This window comes from Coregonus lavaretus (assembly GCF_964263955.1).
Source record: "Coregonus lavaretus genome assembly, chromosome: 24".
NCBI lineage: Eukaryota > Metazoa > Chordata > Actinopteri > Salmoniformes > Salmonidae > Coregonus > Coregonus lavaretus.
Genome location: NC_140011.1, coordinates 8,512,525 through 8,533,330, shown reverse-complemented (window position 1 = coordinate 8,533,330; position 20,806 = coordinate 8,512,525).

Below are 20,806 nucleotides of genomic sequence, written 5' to 3'. Positions count from 1 at the left end.
AAGCACATGTACAGGCCCGTCTGAAGTTTGCCAATGAACATCTGAATGATTCAGAGGAGAACTGGGTGAAAGTGTTGTGGTCAGATGAGACCAAAATCTAGCTCTTTGGCATCAACTCAACTCGCCGTGTTTGGAGGAGAAGGAATGCTGCCTATGACCCCAAGAACACCATTCCCACCGTCAAACATGGAGGTGGAAACATTATGCTTTGGGGGTGTTTTTCTGGACTACTTCACCGCATCAAAGGGACGATGGACGGGGCCATGTACCGTAAAATCTTGGGTGAGAACCTCCTTCCCTCAGCCAGGGCATTGAAAATGGGTCGTGGATGGGTATTCCAGCATGACAATGACCCAAAACACACGGCCAAGGCAACAAAGGAGTGGCTCAAGAAGAAGCACATTAAGGTCCTGGAGTGGCCTAGACCGTCTCCAGATCTTAATCCCATAGAAATTCTATGGAGGGAGCTGAAGGTTCGAGTTGCCAAACGTCAGCCTCGAAACCTAAATGACTTGGAGAAGATCTGCAAAGAGGAGTGGAACAGAATCCCTCCTGAGATGTGTGCAAACCTGGTGGCCAACTACAAGAAACATCTGACCTCTGTGATTGCCAACAAGGGTTTTGCCACCAAGTACTAAGTCATGTTTTGCAGAGGGGTCAAATACTTATTTCCTTCATTAAAATGCGAATCAATTCATAACATTTTTGACATGCGTTTTTCTGGATTTTTTTGTTGTTATTCTGTCTCTCACTGTTCAAATAAACCTACCATTAAAATTATAGACTGATCTTGTCTTTGTCAGTGGGCAAACATACAAAATCAGCAGTGGATCAAATACTTTTTTCCCTCACTGTATATATATACATATATACAGTGGGGAGAACAAGTATTTGATACACTGCCGATTTTGCAGGTTTTCCTACTTACAAAGCATGTAGAGGTCTGTAATTTTTATCATAGGTACACTTCAACTGTGAGAGACGGAATCTAAAACAAAAATCACATTGTATGATTTTTAAAGTAATTAATTTGCATTTTATTACATGACATAAGTATTTGATCACCTGCCAACCAGTAAGAATTTCGGCTCTCACAGACCTGTTAGTTTTTCTTTAAGAAGCCCTCCTGTTCTCCACTCATTACCTGTATTAACTGCACCTGTTTGAACTCATTACCTGTAAAAAAGACACCTGTCCACACACTTAATCAAACAGACTCCAACCTCTCCATAATGGCCAAGACCAGAGAGCTGTGTAAGGACATCAGGGATAAAATTGTAGACCTGCACAAGGCTGGGATGGGCTACAGGACAATAGGCAAGCAGCTTGGTGAGAAGGCAACAACTGTTGGCGCAATTATTAGAAAATGGAAGAAGTTCAAGATGACGGTCAATCACTCTCTGTCTGGGGCTCCATGCAAGATCTCACCTCGTGGGGCATCAATGATCATGAGGAAGGTGAGGGATCAGCCCAGAACTACACGGCAGGACCTGGTCAATGACCTGAAGAGAGCTGGGACCACAGTCTCAAAGAAAACCATTAGTAACACACTACGCCGTCATGGATTAAAATCCTGCAGCGCACGCAAGGTCCCCCTGCTCAAGCCAGCGCATGTCCAGGCCCGTCTGAAGTTTGCCAATGACCATCTGGATGATCCAGAGGAGGAATGGGAGAATGTCATGTGGTCTGATGAGACAAAAATAGAGCTTTTTGGTCTAAACTCCACTCGCCGTGTTTGGAGGAAGAAGAAGGATGAGTACAACCCCAAGAACACCATCCCAACCGTGAAGCATGGAGGTAGAAACATCATTCTTTGGGGATGCTTTTCTGCAAAGGGGACAGGACGACTGCACCGTATTGAGGGGAGGATGGATGGGCCATGTATCGCGAGATCTTGGCCAACAACCTCCTTCTCTCAGTAAGAGCATTGAAGATGGGTCGTGGCTGGGTCTTCCAGCATGACAACGACCCGAAACACACAGCCAGAGCAACAAAAGAGTGGCTCCGTAAGAAGCATCTCAAGGTCCTGGAGTGGCCTAGCCAGTCTCCAGACCTGAACCCAATAGAAAATCTTTGGAGGGCGCTGAAAGTTCCTATTGCCCAGTGACAGCCCCGAAACCTGAAGGATCTGGAGAAGGTCTGTATGGAGGAGTGGGCCAAAATCCCTGCTGCAGTGTGTGCAAACCTTGTCAAAACCTACAGGAAACGTATGATCTCTGTAATTGCAAAAAAAGGTTTCTGTACCAAATATTAAGTTCTGCTTTTCTGATGTATCAAATACTTATGTCATGCAATAAAATGCAAATTAATTACTTAAAAATCATACAATGTGATTTTCTGGATTTTTGTTTTAGATTCCATCTCTCACAGTTGAAATGTACCTATGATAAAAATTACAGACCTCTACATGCTTTGTAAGTAGGAAAACCAAAAAAATCGGCAGTGTATCAAATACTTGTTCTCCCCACTGTATATATATTTCCTGATCGTTCTTATATCTCTCAGATATAGGACAGACACTTTAAAACGAACTTCCTTTTGATAAATATTTTGGCTATCGGTTTTTCCATGTATGAATCTGTTATTCAATGTGTTTCTATCAGCAGTAAGGCCAAATTCAATGTTTCATCAAATTTTTGTTTTCAAAATTCAAAATCAAATAGCTAAATTATCCTTGGTATGACCATCTTAAAACAAACAAATCCATATGTTAGCTTAGTAGAACCCCCCCATAGTGTGGAAATACATATAAAACACAGGAAAATCACAGTTTTGGATGCACTGGGCCTTTAAAAACATTTCTGAAAAATTTTCCATAACTGATTGCTCTTTATTTTTTCACCTTTGGCCTCATGGAATAGAAGTGAAAGTTTGAATGAGAAACATTGGAGTGTTATAAGTGTGTGTGTGTGGCTGTGCATGTGCACGTGTGTGTGTACATGTGTTTATGAAGGAAAAGGCCTAGAGGACCTGGTCTCCATCCCACACAATGGAAACCTATACAGCATGACTCACACACACGCAGACTCACACACACACACACACACACACACTCTCAACCAACGCAGGGTTATTTAACAAGGGGAAAACATACAACACTTACTGGATCCTCACCAATACTATAAAAACAAACGTTGATGTGTTGTTTGCCAGCTCTTTTATTGCATTTAAACAGATTCAAATTTCATTACCAGAGGGTTCCCTGTTGGTTATGGCTGAGTTGGTTATATTGGCTTTTATTGTGTTACTGTGTGAACTTCTTGTAAAATTCAAAAAGCTAATATTGACTAGAATTACATTTGTGTTGGTAAGTGACTCATACATATTCCCTAACCTATGCTCTGAGGCACCTTTGTACTGTATCTCACATTATCTCATTTAGATGGAGATCATACCTTCATGCTGATGTGATACTGTACTTTTTTGAAAGATCAACACGATACATTGTTATGCTGCATGGGGTTATAGTTGGTTGATTTACATGTGTATGTAAATGAAAAAGTCTCTACAGTAATGGCAGAGCAAGTGTCTTTATCCCTGTGTTTATAGTATTTGCGGTTGGTGTGTTTATGTGTATGTATATGTTTATGTATATGTATATGTATATGTATATGTATATGTATATGTTCATGTATATGTATATGTATATGTTTATGTATATGTTTATGTATATGTTTATGTATATGTTTATGTATATGTATAGGATGCTATGAAAGAAACAAGACAGCCAATGAGACAAGATGGGGTAAGGGATAAGAGGAGCAGAGTGTTATTACCAAGGAGACTGGGATGGTTGCTGGTTGCCATGGCATTGTGTTGATATAGATTGGTGGTTGCCGTGTTGTAGTGTCAAATGATTGGAGTTGATTACATCTAAATTACCTCGCTACGCATCAGAGCTACTCCCCTATTCAGACCTTGATGTGAGGATGGCCTTGGTAAAGTAGTGCTTTTGAAGTGTATTAGATGATACTATGACCTATAGATATGCTGTAGAGTACAGTAATACATGTCTCAGGGTGGTAAGTTGGTGGTCTGTTGATATCCTTCTTGTGGTGTGGGGGCTGTGATTTGGCAAAGCGGGTGGGGTTATATCCTGCCTGGGTGGCCCTGTCCGGGGGTTTCGTCGGACGGGGCCACAGTGTCCCCCAACCCCCCCTATCTCAGTATCCAGTATCTATGCTGCAATAGTCTATGTGCCAAGGGGCCAGGGTCAGTCTGACCTATCTGATGAAATTATCCTGTCTTAACTGGTGTCCTATGTGACCTTAAGTATGCTCCCTCTAATTATTCTCTCTCTCTCTCTCTCTCTCTCTCTCTCTCTCTCTCTCTCTCTCTCTCTCTCTCTCTCTCTCTCTCTCTCTCTCTCTCTCTCTCTCTCTCTCTCTCTCTCTCTCTCTCTCTCTCTCTCTCTCTCTCTCCTCTCTCTCTCTCTCTCTCTCTCTCTACCACACCTGCTGTCTCGACCTCTGAATGCTCGGCTATGAAAAACCTACTGACATTTACTCCTGAGGAGCTGACCTGTTGCACCCTCTAAAACCATTCTGATTATTATTTGACCCTGCTGGTCATCTTTAAACATTTTAACATCTTGAAGAACGATCTGGCCTTAATGGCCATGTACTCTTATAATCTTAATGGCCATGTACTCTTACGATGCTTCTACATCGGCATTGCTTGCTGTTTGGGGTTTTAGGCTGGGTTTTTGTATAAGCACTTTGTAACATCTGCTGATGTAAAAAGGGCTTTATAAATACATTTGATTTGATTTAAGAGCTTTTGTTATTAAAGCTAGGGGAAAAACGGGTAATAGCAGATAATGTAGAGCAGTTCAGATATTCTAGTGTGCTCAGGGCCGGTTTCAGGCATAAGCGACATAAGCAGTTGCTTAGTGCGCAGCCGTGGTCTCAACTTACTATTGAGAGTAAGAATAGTAGAATACACCAGGTGCAATTTCGAAATTTGGTTGTGCATCAGCAGTTTTTCTCTTGTTATGTCAGTCACTGACTGTTACTCAATTAGCCATGTCAACTAACCATTTTTACATAGTTAGTCTAGCCAGCTATCTAAACTTGTAGTAATCATGTCCGAATTCACAAGGCGTGCCCAGGGGCCCTGACCTCCAGGGGGCCCACGTTGATTTTGATAGTCATTCTCACTTAGATATCATATTAATATGGCATAAGTCATAACAGAATGTGTAGAATTGTACAAAATGAGCTTTAAAACTTCCAAAATATCTCTCTACCCAATGGCAAAATGGGTAGAATGCAGGAAATGTGTGGTAAAACTGAAAAACAAAATATCTACGCCCCAGGTCAAACTGTGTAGAATAGCAAAAAAAACGATAAAACTTAAACTGTTCTCTCCACCGTCAGGAGGGGGCCCACTAAAATGATTTTCCGTAAGGTGGGGGACCCCCAACCAAATCTGGGTTAGGGCCCCCAAAAGGCTAATGCTGGCCCTGAGTGTGCTTCAGGTAATAAGATATTGCTATAGGCTACACTCCCGTCTCCTGTACTGTACGGGGGAAATGAGTTTTGTGGGAGTCATTATAACAAGACAGGCTGTGTCTTCACCTTCATAAATAACTGAGATGACATATGAAAAGGCTTGGGTAATTGCATTTTTACCCCGTCTTCATATTACAGAAGAAAGGGAGGGAGGTGACAGGCTTATGCAGCCCTCCAGAAACAGCCCTGTCCCTTTATTATAAGGGGACTAGAGGTTAGGGATGTCAGACACACATGGTTATGGAGGAGCCCTCTTTGTCTCTCTCTCTCTCTCTTTTCCCCTCATCTTTTCTCCTCCACTCCTGTCTTCTTGTCTTTATCAGGACAAGGACAAGCTCAGGTAGAGGGCTCTAGTTTCCAAGATGTCAGTAGAATTTGAAAAATGTAAGAGAAAAAAAATACTTTAGTATTGGTTTCGCTTGTGGTGAAGATTGTACACAATTTCTGACAACGTTTTGATAGGTATTTTTTATGGTTTGAAGAAGGATTCTGTCAGACCTTTATCAAGATACAGGGTCATAGCACTGCCGACAGAGACAAATGTTTACAGTGTTTGGAATGTATTGTTTTTCTTTTACCCTCCTCTTCAATCTTAGAGGGCTGTCTAGATGTCAGGGCTAGTCAATCTGTGGTTTATGATGGTGAAACCAAGAGAGGACAGTCTGATAGGAACAAGGTCTTAAACTTTCCCGTCCTGTTGTTTTATAATGGCACATTGTGGTCGGTGTTCCCATGTGGTTTACTGAAACAACGTTTCAACTCTTACCCACTGGGCACACACTGGTTAAATTAATGTTGTTTCAACGTAATTTGTCAACGTACTGTGACGTGGAATCAATGTTGAAAATACATTGGATTTGAAAAAGTAATCAAGCGGTACTGTTTTCATCTCATTAGGGTAAAACTTAAACTTAAATACATTGACTTAACCTGACTAACAGGTTGTTAAATCAATCTAATTTTCAACATAATCATCAGAACTATGAATATGTTGAAATTGAGTTGAAAATTCTACTTAAAAACATTTAAAAAATCTATATTCAATACATTTACATTTTAGTCATTTAGCAGACGCTCTTATCCAGAGCGACTTACAGTTAGTGCATATATTTTATTTTTTTTATTTTTTTTATACCCCCCGTGGGGTACAACAATACAAACTGAGTCTACAAAACATTAGGAACATCTGTCTTGCCCACTCATGCTCTGAATGGCACACATACACAATCCATGTCTCAACTGTTTCAAGGCATAAAAATCCTTCTTTAACCCGTCTCCTCCACTAATTGAAGTGGATTTAACAGGTGACATTATTTACAGTAAATGCCTTTGAATGGGGTATGGTAGTAGGTGCCAGGCGCACCGGTTTGAGTGTCAAGAACTGCAACGCTGCTGGATTTTTCGCACTCAACAGTTTCCCATGTGAATCAAGAATGGTCCACCACCCAAAGGACATCCAGCCAACTTGACACAACTGTGGGAAGTGTTGGAGTCAGCATGGGCCAGCATCCCAGTGGAAGCTTTCGACACCTTGTAGAGTCCATGCCCCCGAAAAATTGAGGCTGTTCTGAGCGCAGAAGGGGGTGCAACTCAATATTAGGAAGTTGTTCCTAATGTTTGGTACACTCAGTGTATGTTAAAAATGTGTGAAATTGTGAGTAATAATTCAATCATTTGTATTGTATTTCCATTCTGAATTCATGCAACATATCTTGACATGCTATATAATTTGACCACATAAGTGCATTTATTACAATAATAATCCATATAAAGTACAGTAATTTGTTAAATAAGAAGTACAGGTGAAAGTGAAACCATTGTTGAAATACTATCATATACTAAGATAATGGGAAATTGAATGCGAGATCGCTGATCTTGCTCTGTTTGAAGATGTGACACAAGCTGCATTTCGCATAGATCGTGTTTTTAGAGACAAGTGGGACTTTTTCTGCAGAAAGTACAGATTGGCTCATCAGATATCGTTTCCAAAAACCAATCGTATGGGATTTTTGCAAGGATTTAAGACCTACTTTAAAAAGGCAAACACATGGCATTCCGCTGCACATCCAAGTGCTAGCTATCCAACCTCTGGTTTTTGGCAACCGACACTTTTCAGCGGGAACTTGCCAGTCGGCATCTCACAGTAACACATACAACTTCCATACACCCTCTCACAACAGGTTGAAGTCAAGAGGAGTTTATTTGCCATGATGCTATCAATGGGTTCCCAAATACGAACAGAGCAATAGACGGCACCCAAATTGCCAGAAAATCACCATCCCAAAACAATTTCAACTATGTGAACAGAAAAGGCTTCCACTCTTTATGTGCAGGTGATAGGTTATGTGATGCACAAAAGACTGCTGAATGTGGTGGCAAGGTGGAACGCAAGACTCGTTCATTCTGCAGAACAGCAATGTTGGCCTATTTGCCTACAGGAGGGAGCTGTTGAGGATGGATGACTTATTGGTGAGTGTTCCCTTCTCATTTGAAGTATATTTGCCATTGCTAAAGCGACTTTACATTTTAGTCATTTAGCAGACGCTCTTATCCAGAGCGACTTACAGTTAGTGAGTGCATACATTATTATTTTTTCATACTGGCCCCCCGTGGGAATCGAACCCACAACCCTGGCGTTGCAAACACCATGCTCTACCAACTGAGCTATATCCCTGCCGGCCATTTCCTCCCCTACCCTGGACGACGCTGGGCCAATTGTGCGCCGCCCCATGGGTCTCCCGGTCGCGGCCGGCTACGACAGAGCCTGGATTCGAACCAGGATCTCCAGTGGCACAGCTAGCACTGCGATGCAGTGCCTTAGACCATTCCGCCACTCGGGAGTTAACCTGACTTGGCCTAATGGTCCTGTCTTTGTAGCTATCTTTTGATTTTTACTGGTCAAGCCACAACTGAGCGAGCCAAATTAAACCTTTTGGTTGTACTCAATCTCTGACACTAGAACCTCTATTTCAGTCTCAGAAACGTTTTTCTTCGCAGCTTTTTTTTTTGGTTGCGCCGTTGTATTTCATTGTACAGCGTGGTATATTCCCCACAGGCTTTAAAGGGATGATTTTGACCATGTTAATTAGGCGTGTTTCAAAATGCAAACAGCCATGGTCGTGCACGAGCACTGAGGCTGATAACAATTGGTAGTTATCAATGGTTATCTCCTACCGGTGTGCATACGACGCCTGTAGGATTGTTTGATAAATCACACTTTATCTATGCCTTCGACCGTTCTAAATTCCGTTCGTAAGTAGTATTTTAGAATAGTTTCTACGTAAAATTGACAAATGAGGAGCTGGATTGTACAATATTTACCCATTGTTCTTTTCAAAATTCTTCAAGCTCTGTCAAATTGGTTGTTGATCTATAGCTAGGTTTCCATCAAATTGGCGACAGATTTTCATGCGAATAGTCTAAAATCTGCATAAAAACAATATGCAAGCATTTCCCCACCAGATGTGTTTTCGATCAAATTGGCTGTGCCTGATGACGTAGTGCACATAAAAAATACATTTTGTGGTTAAATTCTCAAATACACTTAAGCATCAAATACCTTATATTAAGCATAGCAGATAGCACCATTTTCTTGTTTTATTTTATTTACGGAAAGCCAGGGGCAAACTCCAACATTCAGCCATAATTTACAAACAAAGCATGTGTGTTTAGTGAGTCCACCAGATCAGAGGCAGTAGGGATGACCAGGGATGTTCTGCTGATAAGTGTGTGAATTTGACTATTTTCCTGTCCTGCTACAGTGAGGAAAACAAGTATTTGATCCCCTGCTGATTTTGTACGTTTGCCCACTGACAAAGAAATTATCAGTCTATAATTTTAATGGTAGGTTTATTTGAACAGTGAGAGACAGAATAAAAACAAAAAAATCCAGAAAAACGCATGTCAAAAATGTTATAAATTGATTTGCATTTTAATGAGGGAAATAAGTATTTGACCCCCTCTCAATCAGAAAGATTTCTGGCTCCCAGGTGTCTTTTATACAGGTAACGAGCTGAGACTAGGAGCACACTCTTAAAGGGAGTGCTCCTAATCTCAGTTTGTTACTTGTATAAAAGACACCTGTCCACAGAAGCAATCAATCAATCAGATTCCAAACTCTCCACCATGGCCAAGATCAAAGAGCTCTCCAAGGATGTCAGGGACAAGATTGTAGACCTACACAAGGCTGGAATGGGCTACAAGACCATCGCCAAGCAGCTTGGTGAGAAGGTGGCAACAGTTGGTGTGATTATTTGCAAATGGAAGAAACACAAAAGACCTGTCAATCTCCCTTGGCCTGGGGCAACATGCAAGATCTCACCTCGTGGAGTTGCAATGATCATGAGAACGGTGAGGAATCAGCCCAGAACTACACGGGAAGATCTTGTCAATGATCTCAAGGCAGCTGGGACCATAGTCACCAAGAAAACAATTGGTAACACACTACGCCGTAAAGGACTGAAATCCTGCAGCGCCTGCTCAAGAAAGCACATATACAGGGCCGTCTGAAGTTTGACAATTAACATCTGAATGATTCAGAGGAGAACTGGGTGAAAGTGTTGTGGTCAGATGAGACCAAAATGGAGCTCTTTGGCATCAACTCAACTCGCCATATTTGGAGGAGGAGGAATGCTGCCTATGACCCCAAGAACACCATCCCCACCGTCAAACATGGAGGTGGAAACATTATGCTTTGGGGGTGTTTTTCTGCTAAGGGGACAGGACAACTTCACCGCATCAAAGGGATGATGTACGGGGCCATGTACTGTCAAATCTTGGGTGAGAACCTCCTTCCCTCAGCCAGGGCATTGAAAATGGGTCGTGGATGGGTATTCCAGCATGACAATGACCCAAAACACACGGCCAAGGCAACAAAGGAGTGGCTCAAGAAGAAGCACATTAAGGTCCTGGAGTGGCCTAGCCAGTCTCCAGACCTTAATCCCATAAAATTATAGACTGATAATTTCTTTGTCAGTGGGCAAACGTACAACATCACAAATACTTTTTTTCCCTCACTGTAAGCATTCAAAATGTAACGAGTATGTTTGGGTGTCAAAGAAAATGTATGGAGTAAAAAGTACATTATTTCCTTTAGGAATGCAGTGTTGTAAAAGTAAAAGTTGTCAAAAATATAAATCGTAAAGTACAGATACCCCCAAAATCGACAAGTAGTACTTTAAAGTATTTTTACACCACTGCGAAAGTGCAAGATTATTTTTATTTGTCAAATGGCAGCCAAGCATCGACGATCATGTCACCAGAATAAGACCCTCAATATTTATTGGAAAGGAGCATCAAGCTCACCACCTTGCACTTCAGTCATTTAGCAGACACTCTTATCCAGAGCGATTTACAGTTAGTGCGTGCATACATTTTCAAACTGGCCCCCCGTGGGAAACAAACCCACAACCCTGGCGTTGCAAGCGCCATGCTCTACCAACTGAGCTACAGGGGACTACTTTCACCACCCTTATTTAATCTATAGCCTAATAAACTGTATGCTTTACTGACAAGTCAACATGTCATCCCGTGACTCCAACTTTTCTTCGATATGATGGTAATTATATAAATATTTGCTCATAAAAGCATTTCCACTGACAAAAGATCCCACTTTGTCCACATTTGGAAAGTTTCCATCAGGCCTGTCATTATATTTTTTATCCGACATGCACTTTACTCGCATAAAACAGTTGGATGGAAACCTGGTTATTGCTAGACAACCATTTTCAAGTCTTGCCATATATTTTCAAGCAGATATAAGTCAAAACTATAACTCGGCCACTCAGGAACTTTCACTTTCTTCCTGATGGGCAACTCCAGTTTAGATTTGACCTTGTGTTTTAGGTTATTGTCCTGCTGAAAGTTTAGATTTGGCCTTGTGTTTTAGGTTGTTGTCCTGCCCCGTGTAGCTCAGTTGGTAGAGCATGGCGCTTGCAACGCCAAGGTTGTGGGTTCGTTTCCCACGGGGGGCCAGTATGAAAAATGTAAGCACTAACTGTAAGTTGCTCTGGATAAAAGCGTCTGCTAAATGACTAAAATGTAAAATTAAACTCCCAGTGTCTGGTGGAAAGCAGGCTGAACCAGGTTTTCCTCTAGGATTTTGCCTGTGCTTAACGATTACAAGCATACCTATAACATGATGCAGCCACCACTATGCTTGAAAATATGGAGAGTGCTACTCAGTAAGGTGTTATAATGGATTTGCCCCAAACATAACACTTTGTATTCAGGACAAAAAGTTAATTGCTTTGCGACATTTTTTGCAGTATTACTTTTGTGCCTTGTTACAAACAGGATACATGTTTTGGAATGTTTTTATTCTGTACAGGCTTCCTTCTTTTCACTCTGTCAACTAGATGACTATTGTGGAGTAACTACAATGTTGTTGATCCATCCTCAGGTTTCTCCTATCACAGCTATTAAACTCTGTAACTGTTTCAAAGTCACCATTGGCTTCATGTTGAAATCCCTGAGCGGTTTCCTTCCTCTCCGGCAACTGAGTTAGGAAGGACGCCTGTATCTTTGTAGCGATACACCATCCAAAGTGTAATTAATAATTTCACCATTCTCAAAGGGATATTCAATATCTGCTTTGTTTCTTTTTATCCATCTACCAATAGGTGCCATTCTTTGCAAGGCATTGGAAAACCTCCCTGGTCTTTGTGGTTGAATCTGTGTTTGAAATTCACTGCTTGACTGAGGGACCTTACAGATAATTGTATGAGTGGGGTACAGAGATGAGGTAGTTAAACAAAAGTTATGGTAAACACTATTATTGCACACAGAGTCCATGCAATTTATTATGTGACTTGATCAGCAAATGTTTACTCCTGCATGTATTTAGGCTTGCCATAACAAAGGGTTGAATACTTATTGACTCAAGACATTTCAGCTTTTCATTCTTAATGAATTTGTAAAAATTCTGAAATACATTATTCCACTATGACATTATGGGGTATTGTGTGTAGGCCAGTGACAAAAAAAATCTACATTTTAATACATTTTCAATTCAGGCTGTAACACAACAAAATGTGGAAAAGTTCAAGGGGTGTGAATACTTTCTGAAGGCACTGTATATACTGTATATACATATATTTATATATATATATATATATATATATATATATATATATACAGTGGGGAAAAAAGTATTTAGTCAGCCACCAATTGTGCAAGTTCTCCCACTTAAAAAGATGAGAGAGGCCTGTAATTTTCATCATAGGTACACGTCAACTATGACAGACAAAATGAGAAAAAACTTTCCAGAACATCACATTGTAGGATTTTTAATGAATTTATTTGCAAATTATGGTGGAAAATAAGTATTTGGTCAATAACAAAAGTTTCTCAATACTTTGTTATATACCCTTTGTTGGCAATGACACAGGTCAAACGTTTTCTGTAAGTCTTCACAAGGTTTTCACACACTGTTGCTGGTGTTTTGGCCCATTCCTCCATGCAGATCTCCTCTAGAGCATTGATGTTTTGGGGCTGTCGCTGGGCAACACAGACTTTCAACTCCCTCCAGGACCACGCTAGGCCACTCCAGGACCTTGAAATGCTTCTTACGAAGCCACTCCTTCGTTGCCCGGGCAGTGTGTTTGGGATCATTGTCATGCTGAAAGACCCAGCCACGTTTAATCTTCAATGCCCTTGCTGATGGAAGGAGGTTTTCACTCAAAATCTCACGATACATGGCCCCATTCATTCTTTCCTTTACACGAATCAGTCGTCCTGGTCCCTTTGCAGAAAAACAGCCCCAAAGCATGATGTTTCCACCCCCATGCTTCACAGTAGGTATGGTGTTCTTTGGATGCAACTCAGCATTCTTTGTCCTCCAAACACGACGAGTTGAGTTTTTACCAAAAAGTTCTATTTTGGCTTCATCTGACCATATGACATTCTCCCAATCCTCTTCTGGATCATCCAAATGCACTCTAGCAAACTTCAGATGGGCCTGGACATGTACTGGCTTAAGCAGGGGGACACGTCTTGCACTGCAGGATTTGAGTCCCTGGCGGCGTAGTGTGTTACTGATGGTAGGCTTTGTTACTTTGGTCCCAGCTCTCTGCAGGTCATTCACTAGGTCCCCCCGTGTGGTTCTGGGATTTTTGCTCACCGTTCTTGTGATCATTTTGTCCCCACGGGGTGAGATCTTGCGTGGAGCCCCAGATCGAGGGAGATTATCAGTGGTCTTGTATGTCTTCCATTTCCTAATAATTGCTCCCACAGTTGATTTCTTCAAACCAAGCTGCTTACCTATTGCAGATTCAGTCTTCCCAGCCTGGTGCAGGTCTACAATTTTGTTTCTGGTGTCCTTTGACAGCTCTTTGGTCTTGGCCATAGTGGAGTTTGGAGTGTGACTGTTTGAGGTTGTGGACAGGTGTCTTTTATACTGATAACAAGTTCAAACAGGTGCCATTAATACAGGTAACGAGTGGAGGACAGAGGAGCCTCTTAAAGAAGAAGTTACAGGTCTGTGAGAGCCAGAAATCTTGCTTGTTTGTAGGTGACCAAATACTTATTTTCCACCATAATTTGCAAATAAATTCATTAAAAATCCTACAATGTGATTTTCTGGAGAAAAAAATTCTCAATTTATCTGTCATAGTTGACGTGTACCTATGATGAAAATTACAGGCCTCTCTCATCTTTTTAAGTGGGAGAACTTGCACAATTGATGTCTGACTAAATACTTTTTTCCCCCACTGTATTATCCAAGCAGAATATACATCTCTTTCAAATATTGATATTTGGTTGTGTTCACAGTTCAATATCCAGTTTGTCTACAAATTAATGATTGGTATGTTAGATTAACATCTCTATCTCAACCAAAAATGTAAGAATAGCACTAAATTAAATTGAACTTTAAAAGAACTTCAAATAAAGTTTGATTGCATTTAGTCCTATTCTTCAACTTTGATTTTGGGTTGTGAGGGAGACATATTAATTGTAGATTACATTTGGAATCAACCAACCATCCTTCGTATTGAAGACAATATCCAAAGGTGAAAGTGTATTACTAATATCATGAATTTGGCATCCTATTTATAGGGCTAATGGTAACTACTTCTGAACTTCCAAAGATCCAATCAACCAATTGGGGTGAATGATAGTATATATAGCTTCACATTGAAATGATGGTGTCTTTTGTTGGGCAATGTAGCATAAACCCAACCTCACTCTGAATGTCTATGTAAGAAAAGTTTCAACTATTAATAGTTATTTAGGTTGTCTACGCAAATGAGTATGGAAGCTGATCAATGTCAAAATGTGTTGACATGATAGATCAGCTGAAACACAGCTTGTTTCCAAAGCTACGCAGGGTACATAGAGGCAAGCATCTGTGATGGTAGACTTGTTCTCACTGAAGTGCATTACGCCTCATATACCAGTAGGAGTCACTGTTCAGGTAGGAATCATTGGACTGTGGCATCAATTTCTTTTTCAATATACCTCTTTATTTAGATTGAAGGCATGACGTTGAAACAATGACATTGATTTAGGGCTGACCCCATTTAGTCGACTGGTCGATTGTTTGGTCGATAGGCTGTTGGTGTACAAGACACCTGTCTGATTCGCCTCCTGTCTCAGTGAACTAATTCATTGTGGAGGCCGTGGGGATGGCACAGTCCATTACTCTAAGACGTGCTACTGAAATTATATATGGTTATATTATGTAAGAACAATGGTGCAACACTAATAAAAATTATATTATTTTATAACAAATGCGCTTTCTCCCGCGTTGGAAAGTGGTTGCTGTCCGTGGTTCTGAAACACATCAGTGCGCTGTTGAATTGGCACCTTTTCCTAGACCATGTTGCTATGTGAATAATAGCAAAGTTAACCAATATATTGGTGTTGAGAACAATGCAACTGTTTTTAGTCTTTGTTGTAATAAAGGCTTTACAAAAAAACAAAATAACTTTACAACAGACTCTCGGGTACAGAAAAAGTATATTGTAATCTAACATCACCTGTTTGGCAAACATATGCACGCCAAATGAGGGTAGAGAGACCAGAGGTGGTAGAACGGAGTACTCAGGTTGGGGTGTAGGGTCTGACCATAGCCTGGAGGTAGAGAGGGGTATTTCCCCTTTTTATATTTACATTTTCGTCATTTAGCAGACGCTCTTATCCAGAGCGACTTACAAATTGGTTCATTCACCTTATGATAGCCAGTGGGACAACCACTTTACAATATTTATTTTTTTATTTATTTTTTGGGGGTGGGGTAAGGGGGGGTAGAAGGATTACTTTATCCTATCCCAGGTATTCCTTAAAGAGGTGGGGTTTCAAGTGTCTCAGGAAGGTGGTGAGTGACTCCGCTGTCCTGGCGTCGTGAGGGAGCTTGTTCCACCATTGGGGTGCCAGAGCAGCGAACAGTTTTGACTGGGCTGAGTGGGAACTGTGCTTCTGCAGACGTAGGGGGGCCAGCAGGCCAGAGGTGGATGAACGCAATGCCCTCGTTTGGGTGTAGGGACTGATCAAAGCCTGAAGGTACGGAGGTGCCGTTCCCCTCACAGCTCCGTAGGCAAGCACCATGGTCTTGTAGCAGATGCGAGCTTCAACTGGAAGCCAGTGGAGTGTGCGGAGGAGCGGGGTGACGTGATAGAACTTGGGAAGGTTGAACACCAGACGGGCTGCGGCGTTCTGGATGAGTTGTAGGGGTTCAATGGCACAGGCAGGGAGCCCAGCCAACAGCGAGTTGCAGTGATCCAGACGGGAGATGACAAGTGCCTGGATTAGGACCTGTGCCGCTTCCTGTGTAAGGCAGGGTTGTACTCTGCAAATGTTGTAGAGCATGAACCTACAGGATCGGGTCACCGCCTTGATGTTAGCGGAGAATGACAGGGTGTTGTCCAGGATCACGCCAAGGCTCTTTGCACTCTGGGAGGAGGACACAACGGAGTTGTCAATCGTGATGGCGAGATCATGGAACGGGCAGTCCTTCCCCGAGAGGAAGAGCAGCTCCGTCTTGCCGAGGTTCAGCTTGAGGTGGTGATCCGTCATCCACACTGATATGTCTGCCAGACATGCAAAGATGCAATTCGCCACCTGGTTATCAGAAGGGGGAAAGGAGAAGATTAATTGTGTGTCGTCTGCGTAGTAATGATAGGAAAGGCCATGTGAGGATATGACAGAGCCAAGTGACTTGGTGTATAGCGAGAATAGGAGAGGGCCTAGAACTGAGCCCTGGGGGACACCAGTGGTGAGAGCACGTAGTGCAGAGACAAATTCTCGCAGCGCCACCTGGTAGGAGCGACCTGTCAGGTAGGACGCAATCCAAGAGTGAGCCACGCCGGAGATGCCCAACTCGGAGAGGGTGGAGAGGAGGATCCGATGGTTCCCAGTATCAAAGGCAGCAGATAGGTCTAGAAGGACAAGAGCAGAGGAGAGAGAGTTAGCTTTAGCAGTGCGGAGAGCCTCTGTGACACAGAGAAGAGCAGTCTCAGTTGAATGACCAGTCTTGAAACCTGACTGGTTTGGATCAAGAAGGTCATTCTGAGAGAGATAGCAAGAGAGTTGGCTAAAGAAGGCACGCTCAAGAGTTTTGGAGAGAAAAGAAAGAAGGGATACTGGTCTGTAGTTGTTGACATCGGAGGGATCGAGTGTAGGTTTTTTGAGAAGAGGTGCAACTCTCGCTCTCTTGAAGACGGAAGGGACATAGCCAGAGGTCAAGGGTGAGTTGATGAGCGAGGTGAGGTAAGGGAGAAGGTCTCCGGAATGGTCTGGAGAAGAGAGGAGGGGATAGGGTCAAGCGGGCAGGTTGTTGGGCGGCCGGCCGTCACAAGTCGCAAGATTTCATCTGGAGAGAGAGGGGAGAAAGAAGTCAAAGCATAGGTTAGGGCAGTGTGAGCAAGACCAGCGGTGTCATTTGACTTAACAAACGAGGATCGGATGTCGTCAATCTTCTTTTCAAAATGGTTGACGAAGTCATCCACAGAGAGGGAGGGGGGGGGGGGAGGATTCAGCAGGGAGGAGAAGGTGGCAAAGAGCTTCCTAGGGTTAGAGGCAGATGCTTGGAATTTTGAGTGGTAGAAAGTGGCTTTAGCAGCAGAAACAGAGGAAGAAAATGTAGAGAGGAGGGAGTGAAAAGATGCCAGGTCCGCAGGGAGTCTAGTTTTCCTCCATTTCCACTAGGCTGCCCAGAGACCTGTTCTGTGAGCTCGCAATGAGTCGTCAAGCCACGGAGCAGGAGGGGAGGACCGAGCCGGCCGGGAGGATAGGGGACATAGAGAGTCAAAGGATGCAGAAAGGGAGGAGAGGAGGGTTGAGGAGGCAGAATCAGGAGATTAGAGGGAGAAGGATTGAGCAGAGGGAAGAGATGATAGGATGGAAGAGGAGAGAGTAGCGAGAGAGAGAGCGAAGGTTGCGACGGCGCATTACCATCTGAGTAGGGGCAGAGTGAGTAATGTTGGAGGAGAGCGAGAGAGAAAAGGATACAAAGTAGTGGTTGGAGACTTGGAGGGGAGTTGCAGTGAGATTAGTAGAAGAACAGCATCTAGTAAAGATGAGGTCAAGCGTATTGCCTGCCTTGTGAGTAGGGGGAGATGGTGAGAGGGTGAGGTCAAAAGAGGAGAGGAGTGGAAAGAAGGAGGCAGAGAGAAATGAGTCAAAGGTAGACGTAGGGAGGTTAAAGTCACCCAGAACTGTGAGGGGTGAGCCATCCTCAGGAAAGGAACTTATCAAGGCGTCAAGCTCATTGATGAACTCTCCAAGGGAACCTGGAGGGTGATAAATGATAAGGATTTTAAGCTTGAATGGGCTAGTGACTGTGACAGCATGGAATTCAAATGAGGAGATAGACAGATGGGTCAGGGGAGAAAGAGAGAATGTCCACTTGGGAGAGATGAGGATTCCTGTGCCATTGCCGCGCTGACCAGATGCTCTCGGGGTATGCGAGAACACATGGTCAGACGAGGAGAGAGCAGTAGGAGTAGCAGTGTTTTCTGTGGTAATCCATGTTTCCGTCAGCGCCAAGACGTCGAGGGACTTGAGGGTAGCATAGGCTGAGATGAACTCTGCCTTGTTGGCCGCAGAACGGCAGTTCCAGAGGAACTGGAACTCCATGTGGGTCATGCGTGCAGGGACCACCAGGTTAGAGAGGCAGCAGCCACGCGGTGTGAGGCGTTTGTATGGCCTGTGCGGAGAGGAGATAACAGGGATAGACAGACACATAGTGGACAGGCTACAGAAAAGGCTACACTAATTCAAAGGAGATCGGAATGAAATTAACTAAACATCTGGGGAAGCGAGGCCTCCCTCACTAACCTTTCACTGAAACACTCAAATACAACTCATCCAACTTCCACTTTAGAAATTATAATTGCTGTAATCTACAGTAGTTCAATGTTTCCAGGAATAGACTAACTTAGTTTATTCAGCTAGCTAACTTGGTACAGTATTCTTCTGTGAAAACCACCCAGGGCACCGTATCCTATGACGCCATAGCTAACTAGCATCCAATAACACAAGGTTTAGCACCAATACTTGGTTACAACAAACTACCAATGGATCATTCATGTCCGTGTCTTGTTCCTTTAATAATGCAGAAGTAATTAAACGTTGGCTAGCTAGCACAAAGTCAGTCATTCTAGCTACACAAGTGGCCTACACATCTCGAATGTTCAGAAAGTGAAGCTTACGTTGCAAAAATCTCATTGACTAAAATGATACAGTACTGCTAGCTGGTAATGTTGGCTAGCTAGCAGTGGCTGCGGTGTTGACTGTTTGAAATTGTAGCTGGCTAGCTAACATCGATAGTTTCTCTATACTAATCAAAAAATTGTTAGCTGACATGACTAATTGAGTGACTGTCAGTGACTGACAAAACTAGAAACACTGCTGATGGACAATTTCAAACTACTATTCTAACTCTCAACAGTAAGTTGAGACGGACGGGGGCCCTAAGCGACCGCTTATGTGGGAGGAAAGGTCGGGCTCTACGGATGAGCGGGAGCGCGTCACTTCTTTGATGTTTGCAGAGAATGACAGGGTGTTGTCCAGGGTCATGCCAATGTTCTTTGCGCTCTAGGAGGGGAACACTGTGGAGTTGTCAAGTTAAATAACTTAATTAATAAGTAAGTCATTATAATAATAATTGTTCAACCCTTTCATCATATTTATGACAGTTAGTTCGCCAGCCCATAGGGCTCTGGTCAAAAACATTTAGAATAGTGTGGCATTTGGGACGAAGTCCATAATAGTAACAGAACATAAATGTATGAGCTGTGAGATGGAGATACCTTAGACTCAGGATGACGTGATGACTCAGGCTAGAGATCTATAAATCACTGATTTAAAGATAAATCCATTTCATTTGCTGAGGCTGGTGTATGGCCATAACTTGATCGTATGTGTGCGTGCGTGTGTCTGCGTCTGCGTATGTCTGCATACTTCTGTGTTCTTCATTTTCATACTTTGATCATAGATTTGATCATTTAATTAAATCAGAAGAGGCTAGAACCCTTTTGCCTTTGTGTAGCCTGAAACAATAAACAACAGAAAGGTCCAATAGCTTCTAGCTACTAGCTGTCATTAGGATTATCCTGGCGGGTGTTAGGCTGTCCTCCCCAGCCTTGTAATCTAACAGCCACTAAATAACAGATACACAGACAGGGTGAAAGAGGTTAGAGGTTAGAGGTCAGGGGAATAGAGCCTCTGCTCTGCTGGATGGTTGAAAGGCCCCACTTGTTCAGTTAGAAACCTGCACACACACGCACACAGACAGGGATTCACGCAGACACACACACACATACGCACACACACACAATGCAGGCAGGCAGGCAGGCAGCCAGACATGCACACACACCTCTCATTGCATACCAGTCGTTAAGAGCGTTGTGCCAGTAACCGAAAGGTCGCTGGTTCTAATCCCCGAGCCAACTAGGTGAAAAATCTGTCGATGTGCCCTTGAGCAAGGCACTTAACCCTAATTGCTCCTGTAAGTCGCTCTGGATAAGAGCGTCTGCTAAATAATGTAAATGTAATGTAAATGTAACAAGGAGCTGATTATTCCTGTTTGTTTCAGCTGGTTCAGGCTCACTCACTGAACATCAGGGAGGGAGTCTAGGTGTGTGAATTACTGTTCTCTCTTATTCTATCCAGTCTCTCCCAGTGAAGTGGGGACTGCTTCCCACAGGGAACAGGAAACGAAAACACATAAGTCAGACACACAGAAACATCATTAGCATCACAACACAACACAAACACCAATAAACTCCATAGACCAGGTATTGTAATAAACCATCCAGACCAGACCAGGACCAGCCAGGCCAGGTTTTCTCACA